This window comes from Hevea brasiliensis, chromosome 6 (assembly GCF_030052815.1).
Source record: "Hevea brasiliensis isolate MT/VB/25A 57/8 chromosome 6, ASM3005281v1, whole genome shotgun sequence".
Classification (NCBI taxonomy): domain Eukaryota; kingdom Viridiplantae; phylum Streptophyta; class Magnoliopsida; order Malpighiales; family Euphorbiaceae; genus Hevea; species Hevea brasiliensis.
In genome coordinates, this window is record NC_079498.1 from 92,959,894 (window position 1) to 92,977,154 (window position 17,261).

General features: G+C 36.4%; 1 pseudogene; it reads right to left on the reverse strand.

Moving 5' to 3' along the window:
- Positions 1 to 14,120: 14,120 nt before the first annotated feature.
- LOC110631477 (probable amidase At4g34880) lies at positions 14,121 to 16,670 on the reverse strand (annotated as a pseudogene).
- Positions 16,671 to 17,261: the final 591 nt, after the last annotated feature.

Below are 17,261 nucleotides of genomic sequence, written 5' to 3' on the forward strand. Positions count from 1 at the left end.
CTGGTTTATGCAGAGGCAAGGTGCAATCTGCAGCAGATAGATTCTGTCCTTGGGCTGCTATCTGGTTTATGCAGAGGAAAAATAGAATCTGCAGCAAAAGGGTGTTTGCAGCAGATGGCTTATGTTCTTGGTGAGGTTGGGTGTGTAACTTTTAAGTATATGTGCCTTTAATGTTAATATGGTGGTAAGTTGGTCATCTTTGTAGTTTTGAGATTATTTGGGTTGTAGGATTCAAGGTAGAAATATTGCATTCTCTTGGCAAAACTTGGAGAGTTCATTTCTCATTTGTGGTTAGATGCAACTTTATGCAGATTTTATGGAGTTTTATGTGCTAAATGTTGATTTGCAGAATTTGAGTCAAAATGGCATAGTTCTCAAAGGTCTTTTATGTAGGATCCATTTTTACATGCTTGTGTGATGCATTTTTTATGAACTTTGTATATATTGATGTGTTTTTGGTGAAAATTTCTCATGGTTTATGCTTCATGGAATTATATTTCTTCATTCTAGGGTATTTTTCACACTTGCAAATCATGTTCCATTGCAATCTTAATCTTGTTGAATTGTGCATAAGCAACTGCATAGCTTATGCAATCCTGCATAACCACAATTCTTGCCATTTTTCACCCTTATTGCAAGTGCATAAGGAGAGTGCATAGCCTATGCAGTTCTGTATAACCTCATTTTGTCAAATTTCATAACTGTCAAAACTTGCATAAGGTGAGTGCATGACTTATGCACATTTGCACAACTTCAAATTCTGCATTTTCTCTCTCTGCCGAAGTCTGCATAAGGAGGGTGCATAACTTATGCACTTCCGCATGACCAAAAACTTTGAATCTCCAAACCTGCCGAGGGGTGCATAAGCAGAGTGCATGACTTATGCACTTCTGCATGACTAGAAACCCAGAAAAACCAAACTTACCGAGGGGTGCATAAGCAGAGTGCATAGCTTATGCACTTCTGCATGACCAGAAACCCAGAAAAACCAAACTTGCCGAGAGGTGCATAAGCAGAGTGCATAGCTTATGCACTTCTACATGACCTCACACTCTGAATCTCAAAACCCACCGAAGAGTGCATAAGCAGAGTGCATAGCTTATGCACAACTGCATAACCACCAACCCCAAACACCAAAAGTTGCCGAGACCTGCATAAGCAGAGTGCATAGCTTATGCACTACTGCATAACCGAAAATTCCAAATTTTGAAAGTTGCCGAGAGGTGCATAAGGGGAGTGCATGACTTATGCACTCCCGCATAACTTCACTCCCCAAACACCAAAAGTTGCCGAGACCTGCATAAGCAGCGTGCATGGCCTATGCACTTCTGCATGACATATTTTTCTGAACTTCAAAACAGGGCAACACTTGCATAAGCTGGTGCATAAGCTATGCACATCCACTTTCCCCTTATGCAGCCTTTTACAAACCCGTTTAAATCAAATTTTTTCCTTTCGGCAAAAATTTTTTTCTTTCCCACCTTCACCCCGATAAACCCTGTTCACTGTCCTTCTTCTCTCACAATCCTCATTCCGGCATAACTCCTCCTCACACCTTCTTCTCCATTTCGATTCTCACTACATTGGCCCTAATTCTCATTCTCTTTCAATTTTTTTCTTTTCCCTCATCTCCTCCATCCTCACCATCGACAATGGAGTCGCCTCCCCATTCCCGTCCAGCTTCTCCTCTCGAAGTCTCGCCATTGTCAACGATACCCCCCACTCCCAATTCTCCTCCACAAGCGACACCCCCACCACCTCCCCCAACCACGTACAAACGTAAAATCCGGTCAAAATCTGTGCGACCCATGTCCTCTGCCCCTCCTCTGTCCAAACGCAAAGACCCACCCACCCCATTGTCGGGCCCACCCAAAAGCCAAAAGCTCCAGCCTCTACACCCTCTTCCAAAAAAGACAATTTGGCGACCTCACAGGTATCATAGCTACCCTGGCCTCTTCACGATACAATTCAAAAGCGACTTTTAAGCGACTCTAGGATAGAAGGGTACAACCCACGAGGTATATATCTGCTGATTCTCTACAATCTCTTGGTTTATTTGACAATGTAGTTGCATATCTTGACGGTATGGGTTGGATGGAATTTGTGCATAAACAGGAGATAGTTTATCCAACTCTAGTTTTGGAGTTTATTTCTTCATTCTCTGCTACCCTTAAATTGCATGATGTAGACCATAAACCAATTATGAAATTTAGATACTTGGGGCAAAATAGAGAGCTGTCATTGGACCAATTTCATACCATTTTTGGTTTTGCAATTGATGGGTTATTTAGAGTACCACATACTGGAGTAGAGGTAGCCAACAAGGGCATTTGGAATGCTGCCCAATTTTGGAGAATCATCACAAACCAACCTCAAACTTTCTCTGCTGGAAGATAAAAAACATCCCAAATACTTGACCCTGCACTTAGGTTTATTCATAGGCTGATTGCTAGCACCATATTGGGCAGAGGGACTAGTTCAGTCTTTGTGGGAAAATCTGAACTATTTATGTTATGGTGTGCATTTCACAAAGTTAAGGTTTCTCCTGGTTATTTCTTTTGTGAGCATGTGCTGCATATTGCTACCAAATCCATAGGTGACATTGTTTTGGGTGGGCTCATCACTGTCATAGCCAAGCATTTTGGTTTTAATCCTGCAGAGCACTCAATACCAGCACTTGTGGACACTTTATATTTTGATACTACACACTTAACCAAAACAGGGTTCAATTTGTCATATTTTGATATTGCTCAACCTGCAGCAGAAACTGGGCCCATTGCACAACCAGAAACACAACATTTCCCATCAGTCCCACAGCACCCTACTACACCTACCCCACCTCCTCAGCCTGCACAGGACATCCCAGCAGCCTCTGCTCAGCCCATACCTCCTACAGCTGAACCTTCCTCTTCCACAGCCCCTCCTGCATTCAACACTAAAGCCTTATTCACCTATCTTGACAGGCTTAGTGATGATATATACTTTGTGGATAGGAAGCTTGACACTGGTCTTGATACATTCAAGGATCGTCATGATCACCTATTTGACCTTGTCATGGAAACCAGGGACAAGCAGAAAGAATTGAAGGAAATGGTGAAGCAACTCATGATCTTTCTGGGCATGCCACCCCCACCTCCATCACCTCCTCCAGCACCATCATTTCGACAGTCGGCAGCAGCCACCAGCCCCTTAGCAACATCTTTGGACAAGGGCAAAACAATAGAACTAGATTAGCTTCTGTTTTACTTTTGTTCAATCTTGTAGGACCTTTTCTTTGTAAATATGTTCATACATTTATAGTTTGCTTTGAATTATGTTTCTTTTGAATTAGTTTGTTTTAAATTCTGTGTTTCTTGAAGTTTTATTGGATAGCTATTACATTAGTCTTCTTTGATTTTCATTGCACTTATTCCCCTTTTGTACATATTTGCCCATACTCTGCATATATTTTAATGCTTCTACTGCTGGTTGTACATTTCCCTTTGCCAATTCCCATGCAGCAGCTTTTGTATACACTGCACAGGCTATGAATTTCCTCATGCAAATATTTTGCATAGCCTGTGCAACCCTTTCTGCTACTTATGCAGAACTGCACAGGTTGTATTCCCTTTATGCAGATGTCCTGCATAGCCTATGCAACCTATATTGCCTCTTATGCAGAACCGCACGGCTTATGCACCCTACTTATGCACATGTTCTGCACCCAGGTAACTCTTTCTTTTTGCTCTTAATTTTTCAATTCCTGGTCCATATTATTTGCTTTGAGTTTTGGTTATCCACTACTTGAGACATTGAGGACAATGTCCAATTTTGAGTTTGGGGGTGCACATTTTGATTTTTGGCTTTAACATTTTGATTTTTGCTTCATTTTTCACATTTTGAGTATAGGAACATCTCATCCCATTTCATTTACATATATTGTAAATATTTTACATATATTTCCACACATACATATACATAACACATTTACACACACATTATACATCACTTAGAAATTGTACACATTGCATACAAATAGACTCCCTCCATTTAGTTAATGCATTACTCATTTTAGGAATCATGCATCATGCATTAAAATCTTTTGCCAAATCCCTTGAGTATTGAAAATGTGCCTATGAGAGTGATTTGACTCACCCTTTAGTCGGGTTTGTGGATTGAAAGTTTCCTAAAAGGTGCAAGGTTTTGAAGTGTCTATCCCTTGCCTATATCTTCTTAGCCAAAAAGCCACCCAACTAGTCATTTGGAGATGGAAGTGTTTAAAGGGAGTTATTGGATATAAGGTAGTCAAATGATGTTTCACCAATCCTAGAACAAATTTTCTAAACCTTTCAAGGCGAAATACCAGCTTGTACTTGAAAAGAGAGATGATTAGGCATTCTTTGATTTAAACCTTCTCATTTTAAACCTTTGGCCTTTTTCCTAATTAAAATTAACCCTTGCAAACCCCTTTGAACCTTTTTATTCCTAATTTTTCTTGAAACCCTTATTGCTACCTAGCCAATGAACCAAACACTCCAACCTTTTTCATGAGAATAATATTGAATATTAGGTACACTTTCTAAAAATAATAGAAATAAAAATAAAAAAAAAGAAGAAAAAAATATACAATAAAAGGGAGAAGAAATGCTTGTCATCTTGTAAAAAGTGCTAGTATATGTGCTTTTCACCATTGTCATTCAAAATGAAAGAAATCCACCCAAAGTATTAAAAGGAATGAGTTTGGGGGTGGCAAATTCTAGGGACAAGCATTAAAAGAAAATGCAAGATACAAGTTTAAAGTATCAAAATGTTCCTCCATTTTTATGTGTTTTGTAAACTATGCTAGCACTTGACAATTCTCATTATGTATTTCTCTCCTCCATATATATATATATAAAAAAAAAGAGAGAAAAAAAAAGTATAATAAAATAAGAAATGTACCTTATGTTGTCAAGATTAAAAATATTCTCATGCTTTGAATACTTTTTACCATCTTTCTTCTTAGCCTCTTTTTGAATCCCATGGCCCCATTACATCCCTAAAAAGACCTTTGATCTCTTGATAGTACTTGCTACATTAGTGGAGATAGGAGTAGGGAATTTGCCTATGGGATTGGAAAACTATTCATTCATTCATTCAATTCCATCATTCCATATAGAGACACTTTGACTATTGATTGTTCTAGAATTCCTTTCGAGCATGACCCTCTCTTTTGATTGGTTGGTTTGGGGATTTTGAATGATAATTGACTTGATGGCTAAGAGGTGAAAGCTTGGATAAGCATTAAATTCTTTGCATTTTGAAGGATGGGTATATGGATTACTGGTATGGCTGAAGGTGTGTTAAGTTACTTTAATAGGTGATTTTCATAGTTCTTTGGATAAGGCGCCCCTAAAATTTTTGCATCACATTTTAAAGTTTGCTTGAGGACAAGCAAAAGCTTGAGTTTGGGGGTATTTGATGCATACATTTTGCATAGTCATTTAGGTCTAATTTTATAACCATTTTTATTTGATTATTAGTCATTTTTAGCTAATTTCATTAGTTAATTAGTTAGTTTTTCATAATTGTCAATTTTGAATTAATTTGTAATTTTTACTTTGTTTTGTAGGAAAAATGGTGTTTTTGAAGGACTGAAGAGAATTTTGCCATTGAGGAGTGTCTTCTACAGCCAAAGATGTCAAAAATAGGTTTTCAAGCTGAAATATGCATTGACCAAACTGTGCATAACTTGCCGCATAAGCTATGCAGATCTGCATAAGGAGAAAGATCACTGTTCGAACCAGTAGAAATGTGCATAAGGAGTGCATAGCTTATGCACATTCTCGCCTCCCTTATGCACCTTCACGAGAATTGTGCATAACCTATGCACCAAGTCATGCGGTTCGCATAAGTGAATCGAACCACTGTAGCGCATAAGGGACTGCATAACTTATGCAGTCCCATAAAGAGTTCATTAATGAGCTGACAGGAGATTCCCTCAAATAATTCCTCCTAGAACATACCATTTTAGGGCTACATGTCAGAAAAATGCTATAAATAGTCCCATTTTCCCATTTTAGAGGAGAGGAGACAAGGAGCAGAAAAGGAAAGGAGAAGAAAGGCAGAATTTGAGGAGTCACTTTCACCTTCCACACCATTTTCAACCAAGATTTGCAGATTTCTTTCTTTCCTTATATTTTTCTACATTTCTAGTGTTTAATTTCTTATTCCTTAGCTTAGATTAAAGCTTTATTTCCATTTTAACTCAATATATCTTGTAAGCATTATGGATAGTGAGTAGTTTTACCTTTGATTCTGGAGTAAGGGTTGTAATATTTGAGATATTTTGTGGATTTTGATTGGGTAATCCATATTTTGTGGTCTTAATGAGTTTTATTCATTTCTTGTATGCTTAATGACATGCTTAGTGTAGGATCCCATTAAGTGATGTTCTTAATCCATGGTTGAAGCACCGAAAGGAGAAGGCCCTGTGATAGATAATCAAGAAATTGGACTTAATTAACTTAGACCTAGAAATAGGCTAAGGATTAAGAGGATTCACAGATTAATTAAAGAACTTAATGGGTCTTAATTAATTTTAACTCCACGAAAGTAGGATTAGTTTGATTAAGGCACTCTTTGTCTCACTCGAAAGGGAATTCAAAGGATTTAAGAATTAATCTCCTTAAAACCCATAAGTTTCATAAGATTGGATAACCAATTTAAAATCCCAAAATAGCTCGAATATGAAATCCCGAACTCCGGAATCGCCTTTTTACCATTGTTAATTTCTAATCGAATTTAATCACTTGCCATTTTGAATATTGCCATATTTGAACTTGCTTATTTCAATTTGATACAATTCTAGTTTAATTAATACATTGTTGAATAGAATATTAATTTTGCATATTTAGATTTCATACTCCATTACCCATCAATTCATTACTTCAATTTCAAAAATACTTCAATTTACTCAACTTTTTATATCAAAAATTCAATCATTAACACAACTCCTCGTGGGATCGATATCTTTTCTATACTACTTGTACGACCCGTACACTTGCGGTAGGGACGCATCAGAAAACTTGAGCTTTGTTAATCAGGAAATAAACCCAAGCCATCCTTATTAGGTTATCAATAAACAGCACAAAATACCTATTGTTGCTTAATGATTCTGTGCTCATTGTTCCACATAGATCAGTGTGAACCAACTCCAACTTCTCCTTAGCCCTCCATGAAGAATTAAAAGGAAATGACTTCCTATTAAGTTTCCCAAACTGACAAGAACTACATATTTCATCACTCAAAGAGATTTCTAGTAAATCTCTTGTCATATCCTTTGACTGCATATGTTTCAAAGCAGCAAAATTAAAATGGCCATATCTTCTATGCCATAAAACTGAGTCATCCTTTGCCATATAGTTCACACTATCATAAAAATCATTCCAATTCAAAGGGAAACTCTTATCAACCATAACTACTTTAGCTAATAAACAATTATCAGGATCATAAATAGAATAATGTTTCCCTTGAAATCTAGAGAATAACCATTTGCAAGCATTTGAGCAACACTTAATAGATTTTGAGCTAAGCAAGGTATATACAGAACATCATTGATAAACTTAGTACCTTGCTTGGTGTGCACAACTACTGAACCCTTTCCTTGAGCCTGCACCACCTTTCCATTGCCAAGCCTAACCCTTGTCTTAACTGATTTGTCCAGATTCCTGAACAATGATTTATCCTTGGACATGTGACTTGTACAACCACTATCTATCAACCAGGAGCCTCCCATGTCATTGTTTTTTGCTTGTAAAACCATAAACAAGCTATCAGTAACTTCTTCCTGATCTTCTGTGAAGTTAGCTTACTGTTGAGATTGTTGTTGTGACTGGCTTTGCTTTTGTCTGCAGTTTTTCTCTATATGGCTCATTTTCTTACAAAATCTGCACTGGATTGGACCCTTGTCTTTGTACCAACAGTCTTTTTCTGGGTGATTATCTCTTTGACAGATATTATAAGGAGGAAATTTTCCCTTCTTTCCTTTACTCTTAAAATTTCTCCCATTCCCAGCTTTGTCATAACTAGGCTTCTTCCCTTCCTTTGCAGATTGCTTCCCTTTCTGCCTTGCTTGGAATGCACCTTCTGTTACCTCTTCATCTCTCATAATGGACCTCTACTCGTGTGTCTAGAGTTCACTAATTAATTCTGCAACAGAAAGTGACTTTAAATCACATGATTCCTCTATTGCAGACACCTTTGCTTCAAATCTGGCAGGTAAGCTTATCAACATCTTCTCTACAACCTTTTGATCTCCAAAATCTTCCCCTAACAATCTTATTTTGTTCACAGTATCAAGGAGTTTAGAGGAATACTCCTTTACTATTTCCCCATCCTTCATTCTCAACATCTCAAACTCTCTTTTGAGTGTTAAGAGTTTTACAGTCTTTACTCTTTCACTTCCTTCAAATTCAGCCTGTAACTTTTCCCAAGCTTCCTTAGGAGTCTCACATGCCATTATTCTGGTGAAAATCACATCTGATAAGGCTGAATGTAGGCAAGTAAGTGCCTTTGGTTTTTTAGTCACATCCTCTTCATGTTTCTTCATCTGAGCTAATGTTGGATTAGCTCCCAATACTGGTGATTCTGTGTCGTTTTTGTCACACCCTACTCCTCGTAAGATGTAACATGCTCCCATAGTACACCTAATAAATTATCGTACTTCGCCTATCGATAACCCATTAAATATACTACAAGGGATTTTAAAACTATTTTCTTACATTTTGGAAGTGGTGAGCATTTTGATAGGAATTAAAAACATTTAATTGAAGTTTGAAAACTAGTTAAGATGTTTGTCCCATTTTATTTTTTTGCAAATTTTATAAAAATTTCGGCAAAGTGCCGTCTATATTTGGGAAAAACAGTTCTTTAAAGCCTGTGAAAAACACTTCCAAATAATTAATTTCAATCCCATTTGCAACCACCAAACTTCAACTCAACAGCAACAGCAACAATTCAATTCAAAATCCAAATTTCAAATCAAGAATTGATATCTCAAAATATTTCATAATCTCAAGCACATTGCATTTTAAATATTTAATTTATATTCATAAGTTAATTTATAGACGCAAAATTTTAAAAATAATATTATTATACATTAACTGTATAATTGCTCAATCTACCTTAATACATATGATACTAAACCATTTACATCAAAATAATTACAAAGGTATTAATAAATACCCGTACAAAAATTTTCAACTGTGCTCCTCTCTGACTGTAGTAGCTCACTCTGCTGCTATGTCCTTTTCTCTATCTGCGACAGCAAAGAAAGCTATCGCTGAGTATAAAAATACTCAGTGGTGCACAATAAAATATAAAATGCATAATATAAAACATTTATGAACAATTCATAATTTAAAAATCTCACAATCACATTTCACAATTTTTCAAATCACAGTTATAGCAAATCATAATTTTCAAAGCTTAATATAACACAAATTTGATCAAACAATTTAATAATCATAGTGTTTCCAATCAATAACACAATTTAGTTCATAACACAAAATTTCCAAACATACCGTGTTGTACACCACGACAAGGCAAATTCACCCCACTAATCGAAATCAATGAGGGAGGTGGCTAGCTAGCTAATGAGTACTCATCCAAACTCACCTCTTGACTGGGAAGCCAAAGAGGGAGGAATATAGTCAAACTCACCCCATAAATGGAGGAGGAACATAATAAGGGACTGCCATACCAAGTGTGAATCAAAATAATTTAAAACTATGATGTTCAATTATAATTGATACAACAATTAAACAAACTTCATTTCAAATCTCCATTTCCAAAGTAGGCAACACACAAATTCTCAAATAAAATTTCCAAGGCCATAACCAAATTCAAAACCATATTGTTCAAATATTTCATAGAAATCAATAAATAATTTTTATTTCAAATTTCCATTGTAAAATAGGCAACACAACATTCTCGAAATTCATAATGAATAAAATACATTCACAATGTATAACAAATCAATTTTCATTGTGAAAACTATAATTTATAAATTTTTGTGCACAAACCAGACATGAGTCGCCTCTAGGCCTTGACTCAGTCTCTTAGACCTTTCGGGTCTTTTTCAGCTAAAACACAAAATTTATAGTGTCTCAGTATCTTTGCCTCACAATAATTCCAATAATTAATTCATATATATTCAATTCTAGTCCCAATATGCTTAAACTTACATTTTTGAAAATTTTCATGTTGAGGTTACTATTCATGATACTATTCAAGTCAAAATATTGACTTTCTTATGCTTAATAGGTATGGGAAATCGAACTATACTCAGATACCACATTTTGGTTACCAAACTTATTGGTTTTGGTCATTTTCTCAAAACTTAAGTCTTTTAGGCAAACTTTCAAATTTTCAGTTTTGGTGACCTATTTTATACTGTTCCATTGGTCATGTTGCTATTAGAATTTGGCCAAGTTTTCTTCATAGAAATTGTTCCTTATTGTCTTAAATTTATTTTCCTTTTTGAATCACTCCAATTGGAGTTTTTTAGCTCAAGTTATAGCCATTTGAACATGGTTGGCCGGATTGGCCTAACCCAGATTTCTGGGCACCAAAACTGGTTCTGGTAGTTTTAGGTCACCAAATTTGGGTGGTCAAATGACTTGGTTAAGGGCATAATTTGGGTTTGTGTTCTTCATGAAAGTTGTAGGTCTATATCTCAACTTTCTACTAGTAAAATTTCAGGTCATTTAGATCTGCCTAGCCCAAGTTATGGCCAAATGACTGCTCATTTGGTCATTTTGTACAGGGCAGAATACCTAAGTCCAGATTTGGTCAATTTGTTCACTATGCTATGGTCACTTTTTGGGCATGATTCCTGAATGAAAAATGTGTCATTTTGTGTCTAGTTTCATTCCCAATTGGCCTCACACCAATTGGGTTGGTAAATTTTCAGTTTTGGTCCTTAAAAGGGACCTTGGTCCTACTGCCTACATAATGACCCTAAGCAATCCGAATTTAAACCTAATTCTAACACTTCCAACATACCACAATTGGTCACATATGACCATTTTTCAGCTCAAATAAAGTCAAACACACCATTTGACCAATTCTCCAATTTTTGCCTTCCAAAACCCTAGGTTCAAACCCTAATTCACTTGATTTGTTACATTTAATTGATTCCAAGCATACCAACACCATTTCTCAACTCATTCAAGCTTACATACACTTTTAATTCATTCAAAACACATCATATTCTCATACAACTATGGCTGGACGAAATTCACATATAGTCCTCCCAAATTGTTTTCATTTCATTTTAAGTTAATTTCTAGGTTATTCATACCACAAACACAACTAATAAACTAAAATTTCAATTAAAAGAACTAACCTCACTTTGATGTTCAATCTTCAATTTTCTTTTTCTTTTCTTCCTTTTTTTTTTATCAATATTCTTCTCAAGTGAGGTTAACAAGGTTTTATGAGGTAATTGTGGGGGGCTTAGGGTTTAGTGGGGTAAAATCAAGCTTTACCCAAGCTTTAATGGAGGTTTTAAAAATGGAGAGGGAGAGAGAAGGGTGAAGGTTCATGGCAAAGAAGAAGAGTGTGGTTTTTTTTTTTTTTTTCTTTTATGTGTCTAATTATCTTAAATTTTGACTTAGTCAACTTTAATTAAATAAAATGGATTTTTGACATTATGTATGATGTCATTTGGATGATGTCATAATTCACATTTCATTTTCTTTTCTTTTTCCTTTATTTTTCCATTAGTTCTTTAATTTAATTCTTGATCTCAAAATTTTCTTTTTTTCGATTTTATTTAACAGTCAGTCAGGAGTCAGCTCTAGAAGTCAATTGACCAAAGTGCCCCTGGCCGGTTCGACCTGGTTTGCAAATAATTTAATATTTCTTTCGGATCCCTGACCTAATTATTTAACCGACTTAACAATTCTTTTTCATGATTTTCTCTTTTCCACTGTGCTCACAATAGTCCTAAGGACCGCGGCATCATATTTTACGGTTCGAAATTTGAGTTTAAATCGACCTCGCAGTCGTTCCCGAGAAGGTCACCCATCGCTGTGACTCTCGGCTCATTTAACTTCTTATGTTCTATTTTTCTTATTAATTCTTAACTAATTGATAATTACTAATTATTTGTGTTCAAGGCTTATCTAAGTGTCTTGGACGTGGTTTATTGTAACGATTGGTCTCCAACTACTAGAGGAATTGTCCGCTTTGGCCGTAAGCCTCACGGTTTTATCCGTAGGTGAAATGGAGAACTTCCTAGGAGGTCACCCATCCTAGGATTTCTCTCAAGCGAGCACTCTTAATCCTGGAGTTCTTCCAACTCTCCAGGCCATTCCACCAAAAGGCGCCTCTAGTGATTAGTTCCCCCATTTTATGTATCATTACTTTTTGAACACAAGACCATCTCTATGGTTTACCGATGTAGGATTTGCCTAAGAGACATTTAAAAATTTGATATGTTAGTGACTAGTCTTTTTTAAATTAATTTTGGAAGAGTTTGTCAGTGAAAAATATTTGTTAGCATACAAGAATTTGTAAAGTTAATTAGTAAGCCTAATTAAGTAAGGCAAGAGAACCTAAAAGTAAGTTATAGTAATATAGCTACCTTAGATGCGAGTAAAGGTATTACTGTTGATAGATGTCAGTGGGTACCATAATCAAAATAAGTTTAAGATATTAGTGGATTTGAAAGAAATAAGATAAGAGGAAGTTTGATCTATTGGGATGTATCGTAGTAACTATACAACATTCTTAATGTTGCGCTATAAGCTGCAGATTACAGTACTGACTTGGGATTTATTGTGTAGAGCTACGTACTACCCAATAGTACACAAAAATAAGAATAGTTACAAACGGCATCTATTTTGGTATAGTTGTGATAAGATAAAGTTTTCTTATTGGAAAGGAGTTTGAAAGTCCTAACCTGGGGCTTAAAACTCTAAAGTTAAAATATTGAAAGGTTATAGTTCAGTACAAAAGAAAGTAATGACTACACATCAGTGCAAAATAAGCTATAGAATGTCAATAGATAAAAAAAAAATTATGGAAGTAAAAATTAGAATAGTTGGTGCAAATGTAATAAAGAAACGTTATGAATATTAGTTAAAGTGTTGACTAGAATGGTCAAAGGACCAAATCATAGTAATATTGAAGTATAGTGGATTTATTAGGGACAATAAGAGGCTCCTTTTGGTGGAATGGCCTGGAGTGTTGGAAGAACTCCAGGGTTAAGCATGCTCTCTTGAGAGAAATTCTAGGATGGGTGACCTCCTGGGAAGTTCTCCATTCCACCTATGAGATAAAACCGTGAGGCTTATGGCCAAAGCGGACAATTCCTCTAGTGGTTGGAGCCCGATCGTTACAATTGGTATCAGAGCCACTCATGTGTCCTCTTAGGCGATGGTGGGGCAAACCTCAGCGTGGACGCTGAGTCCCAAAAGGAGGGGAGAAAGTTCCCTTAGGCAAATCCAACATCGGCAAAGCACGAAGATGGTATTGGATTCAAAAAGAAACGATATATAAAATGGGAGAACTAATCACTAAAGGCGCCTTTTGGTGGAATGGCCTGGAGAGTTGGAAGAACTCCAGGGTTAAGCGTGCTCGCTTGACAGAAATCCTAGGATGGGTGACCTCCTGGGAAGTTCTCCATTTCACCTATGGGACAAAACTGTGAGGCTTACGGCCAAAGCGAACAATTCCTCTAGTGGTTGGAGCCCGATCGTTACAGTTTTCCACCACATCCCATAGACTCAGAGCTTTCAAGTATGCCTTCATCTTGATTGCCCAGATATGATAGTTCTCACAATTGAAAAATGGAGGTCCTGTCCCCATTGCACTGCTGAAAGCCATCTCTTCTTCTCACAAAGTGTTTGATCTCTCACCTTACAAACACTTAAAAAAAAAAAAAATTTCAGCTCACAGGTCCCTCAAGACATACAACTCTAATACCATTTGTTAGTTTTGCACACGTTTTTGTTTTACTTGAAAATTTTCTATAATTTATTTAGTTCTTTTCATTGGTGAATATATATAAGAGTTTACAAAATACAATTACATAATTTCAGGGAAAGTTATACCTACTCTCAAACTAATATATTGTAAAAATAAACAAAAAGTACATGAGAATAAGGGGAGTCATTCCTTTACAACAGTAACAAAAAATATCGCATAATTTTCTCCAAAAACTAAGGATTATCACCAAAAAATCTTAGCTGTTAACAGATTCAAGGCTTGAATGAAGGAGGTTCCTAATCTTAGTAGCCTGCTCAAAGCCATAAGCAATCTATATTAGTTTTGGCTCTATACCCTTTAATCCTCCAAAGCAGATGCCAAAGGGCACCCCCACATTGTCATACCCAGCAGGAACAGTGATTCCTGGATATCCTCCGATTGCAAGAAGAGTTGAGATATCTGAGCTCCTTCTTAAATCATATGGAGTCACTAGTGCATCTAGTTTATGCTTCCTCACCAATTCCTCCAATCCATTTCTTGAAAGTTTGTTCAGATTTGCCACTACTAGCTTCAGTAGCTTGTCAGCTCCCTTCAAAGATTCAGCAGCTTCAAACAAGTCTTGACCATATTCCTTGGTCTTTTCCTGCACAGCCATTGAGAAAAAAAAAAAAAAATCAACCACATTGTGTAAACTACCAAGGACTGCATATTGAAATAAAATCAAATCACCCACTTACCAAGTTGGAGAATTTCTTATTGAAGGCAATGAGATCTGCTAAGGTTCGCACTGGGGATTTCAACAGTTGTTTTAGGTATGCATTTATTGCTGGCTTGAACTCGGCCGAAGTGCAATTTGTTCACCACTTCCAGTGGCATTTAGAATCTCATCAATGTTGGAAATTTCCCAATGATCTATCAGAATAGCTCCTTTTTGCCTTTTTTTTTATTGGCAAAGAAATGTTTCATCGAGTTATGCTCATCAAAATTAAACCAATTCTCTAGGAGATTATTTAAACTAGTATCATGAAAGTTTCATTCTATTACCTTAGAGTGTCGAAGTGGTGCTTAAAAACTCGAGTTAGAACAGATCCCTCATCATTAGAGAACTTGAAGAAAGGACTCCTGACCATCCCTAATCGCTTCCCTTTAAGGCCATTAGGCTTAAGGAATTGCTTGTAGCCAGCCTCTGAAATGAACTTGACTGCAGCTCTAGTCGCATCATCATAGTGATCAAAGCCTACAATGGCATCAAGGACATAAACAGCATCTCTCACTGTCCGGCACATTGGCCTGCTTCATCCAACACGTGACAATTCCTTTGTCATATAACAATCACAGCATACAATCCACAAATCAAATCACTTGTGTGCATATTCATGTCAAGAGAGACTAAATATACGACCATTGTCTTAGAACAAGTTCGAATTTCTTTTATAGAGAGAAGTAGAATCAGTAAGAACTTACGGAAAACTAGACAAAATGAATGCAGAAAATTTCAACGAAGATAAACAAAAAGAGGTTTCCGCTATAGATGGATAGTCTGTGTGCTGCAGAGTACATGAATGCAAAGTTCAGCAGAGGAATTATTGTTTCAAAGAAATTCTTTTCTGAAGCAATTCTTATGAACACATAAAAATTGAGTTAGAAACTGGAAAAATCTTGGAAAATAAGCGGCATTGAAGAGCGTTGCACTGTTTGTTATTTGATAGAGAGAAATTTAACATCAATATTACCTACCCAACTGTATCCTGTCGAGGGGAGATTGGGACAACTCCAGATCTACTAGTGAGACCAACAGTTGGTTTAATACCCACAATCGAGTTAACACTGGATGGACATAAGATGTAGCCATCAGTCTCAGTCCCCAGGGACACTGCTACCATATTTGCTGCTACTGATATTCCTGATCCGCTACTTGACCCACAAGGCCCTGCTGACAGAACATAAGGATTCTGCAACCAAACATAAGCCGCTTGTTTATCTATTACGCAATTGAAATACTTGGCTGATTAATAGGAATACAAGAAGGACCTTCTCGTGAGCTTACCCTTCCTTGACCTTTTCTTCCACAGAAACCACGAGGTAAAAAAGTAGATCTAAAAGCAGCCCATTCGCTCATGCTAGCCTTCCCTAATATGATGGCTCCAGCTTTCCTCAACCTCACCACCACGCCTGCATCTCGGGGAACGACTGAGCCAAGCAACGCAAACGAGCCAGTAGTGGTGTTGAGCTTATCTTTGGTAGCGATGTTATCTCTGAGCAGGATAGGAATGCCATGTAAAGTATGCAAAGAACCTTGAGCGTTAGCCTTTCGCTCTTGATCAGCCTTATGAGCTAGGTAGAGAGAATCAGGGTTCACTTCTATGAACCCTCGAAGGAGAGGATTGAGCCTGCGGATTTCTTTGAGGTAGAACTGAACGAGTTGTCTGGAGGTTAGATGTTTCTGCTGAAATGCCAGTTGCAGATCATCAGTGGTTGCTTCTTTAATTGAGAAAGCGGTAGTTATCTTGGTAAAGAACCCATATAATAACAAGCATACAAGAATCGAAAGCAGTGAATTGGTAGACATAGCAAAGCCCTGCTCAAATCAAGAGTTGAATCATTTAGCTTAGTTATTGGCTTTGGATTTGGTACGGAGGGGATAAGAAATGATGCAGCTTTATAAAAAGATAAAACTTGCAGAATTGACTATATTACATATAATTTCTTTTTTTTTTTCCAGAGCATTCGTCCATTTTTTTTCTTTCTTTTTGACCTATGAATTATTATATAGTTGTTTGCATAAAATATTAATTGATTCATGCCTTTCCAATTTTTTAAGGGTCTAAATATAAAAGAGTCGATTTTGATATCCTTTTTAAGCTTTATATTGAAATCTAATGGTTTAAACCATCGTTTTCAACACGGTTTAAACAAGATTTAAAAAGAAAAAAAAAAATTGTATATGTGAAGGGTGCCATATGGTCAAATTATTTTTTAATCAAAATTAAAACCATAAAAATATAATCGAAATTAAAATTAAACCAAATTAAAATTGACTTGAAATCAAAATTAGTCGAATATGTAGCCAACTAATCTAATTTTAATTTATCTCCTAGTGAAGTTTTAAATTAGTGTTTTAGGCATGAAATCAGTTCAGACTAGACCAATAGCTAGGCCTACTAGTACGTATTTTTTTTCTTCTCAAAGATATCAGACTTCATTAGCCTCAAACAGGCAAAGAATGTAATACAAAGGTCATCTAGCAGTGATAATTACATTTGAAGGATAAATCATGTAAAAATTTGGAAGCAAGAACATGAGCC